The following is a 2,132-nucleotide window of genomic DNA, read 5'->3' on the forward strand; positions in this document are numbered from 1 at the left end:
GTTGAGTCATGTTTGCATCTGTAGGATAGGCCACAGTCAGTCAAGATGAATGGCGTTTATCCTATAATCTCACCCAAGAGTGACCTTCAAGACACTGATAAAATGAAATCCTTTCTGTGGGTGGTCTTTAGGCAATGCATCTCATTGTCTACTTCATATGGCCTGAGGTATGGTTCTAAAATGACTTATGGGTAGTATCTAAGGGATTAGCTTGCTACTCAGGGCTTGAGAAGAACAAAATCGGAATAAATGGTGACAAGATTATGTGGCTGGGCCTTCCAAAATGTATAGAGTATGAAGATTTTTGTGTCCTCCTTAAATGTCCACCAAACAGCATCCATAAAGAAAAATATTCTTAATATTTAGACAGAAATACTGATCAGTCTTTTTCTCAGTTATCCTAGGGTTTACTCAGAGAACATGTATGAAGCAGCCATGTGAAAGTGATAGCATGATTTCAACCCTCTGTTTTTCCCGAGATCATGGCTAATCTGGCTATTCTTGCCAATAAATACTAATACTGTACTATTTCCCTATCTATTCCTAGATATTATTCTTCTCTATTTCCTAGATAACTGCCTGGTGGGAGATAAATTTTATTCTAATGCTCTTATAATGAAGTGGGCAAACTTCTGTCCTCATAGAGTTGGCCATATATTTCAGATATGGATTTGCATTCCCTGACCAGAATATTCTGCCAGCTCCATTATTAATAAATTTATAGAATGCCTCATTCAACACTGTGGCATTGTGCATACTTTACCTCTGTCCAAGGAACAAAGTTGATTCTACTAGGCAACACAATCTGTCACTGGGCTATTTTGTGTCCTTCATGTCATTGAACCAATAGGGTTGAGGGGAAGGTGGTCGCTAAATTGTTTTGAAAGATAAATCCTAATTACAAGTGGTAAATTGGGTTGCTGCCTTACAATAATAATAAAGAGTACTATATTCGGAACTAAGAGGATTAATTGGTGTGCTTTTACTTTTAATATCTTCCTCAAATGTACTGGGGAATAGCAAACTGTAACAGCCAGACTGGGTTGAAGGACTCAATCTGAAGTAGTTAAGACTTAGACAAAAAGCCCTGGAGTCGGGGCTGTGGCGGTGCGGGGGGACCCGGTGCGGAGGCTGCTGTGGCTGCAGGGCTGACGAGAAACTACTAAAGTTCCTGCGGAAGTAAAGTAGAATTTCATAAGAACATAATGGATGGAGAAGAGAAAACCCATGGTGGCTGTGAAGGCCCTGATGCCATGTATGTCAAATTGATATCTTCGGATGGTCATGAATTTATTGTAAAAAGAGAACATGCACAAACATCTGGAACAATAAAAGCCATGTTGAGTGGCCCAGGTCAGTTTGCAGAGAACGAAACTAATGAAGTCAATTTTAGAGAGATTCCTTCACATGTGCTATCAAAAGTATGCATGTATTTTACCTACAAGGTTCGCTACACTAACAGCTCCACAGAGATTCCTGAATTCCCAATTGCACCTGAAATTGCACTGGAACTGCTGATGGCTGCGAACTTCCTAGATTGTTAAATAAAATAAATTATAATAAACTGTTAACTTTTTTCAGTATTTAAAAAAAAAAAAACAAAAAAAACAAAACCCTGTGCAGCTGAGAGGTTGGCGGAAGGCAAAGGAAACAGAGAATGGGCAGTGAAAGAAGACAGTCAGGGTAAGCCTCTTAACCTCAAGACCAGTACTTTAACTTTGGCTTTCAAGTCAGTTTTTCCCTCTTCTTTCCCCTTTCAAATTCTATGAAGAACACCAGTGATGGCAAGTATTTTAGGTTTAGGTAGGTATATAAGTGACTGTCTTTATGTCCTTATATGCCTTATATGTCCATGTATATGATGGATGATGGAATGTGTGTGTGTTGGTACAAGTGGGTGAAGGCTATAGTTTTTTTTTTTAAGGTTTTATTCATTTATTTGAGAGAGAGAGAGAGCACGGGCAGGGGGAGGGAGTGGGGTAGGGGCAGAAGGAAAGGGAGAAGCAGACTCCCTCCTGAGCAAGGAGCCCCATGGGGGCTCTATCCCAGGACCTGGAGATCATGACCTGAGCTAAAGTGAGACGCTTAACCACTGAGCACCTCTGTGTGAAGGCAATATCAATGAACTGTGA

General features: G+C 40.2%; 1 pseudogene; it reads left to right on the top strand.

Annotated features, from left to right (window-relative positions):
* The first annotated feature begins 1,090 nt into the window (after positions 1-1,090).
* Positions 1,091-1,571, top strand: LOC102748399 (elongin-C pseudogene; annotated as a pseudogene).
* The last annotated feature ends 561 nt before the right edge of the window (positions 1,572-2,132 follow it).

The sequence above is a fragment of the Leptonychotes weddellii genome, chromosome 3 (genome assembly GCF_054177405.1).
Source record: "Leptonychotes weddellii isolate Sample4059 chromosome 3, ASM5417740v2, whole genome shotgun sequence".
In the NCBI taxonomy this organism is placed as follows: Eukaryota; Metazoa; Chordata; class Mammalia; order Carnivora; family Phocidae; genus Leptonychotes; species Leptonychotes weddellii.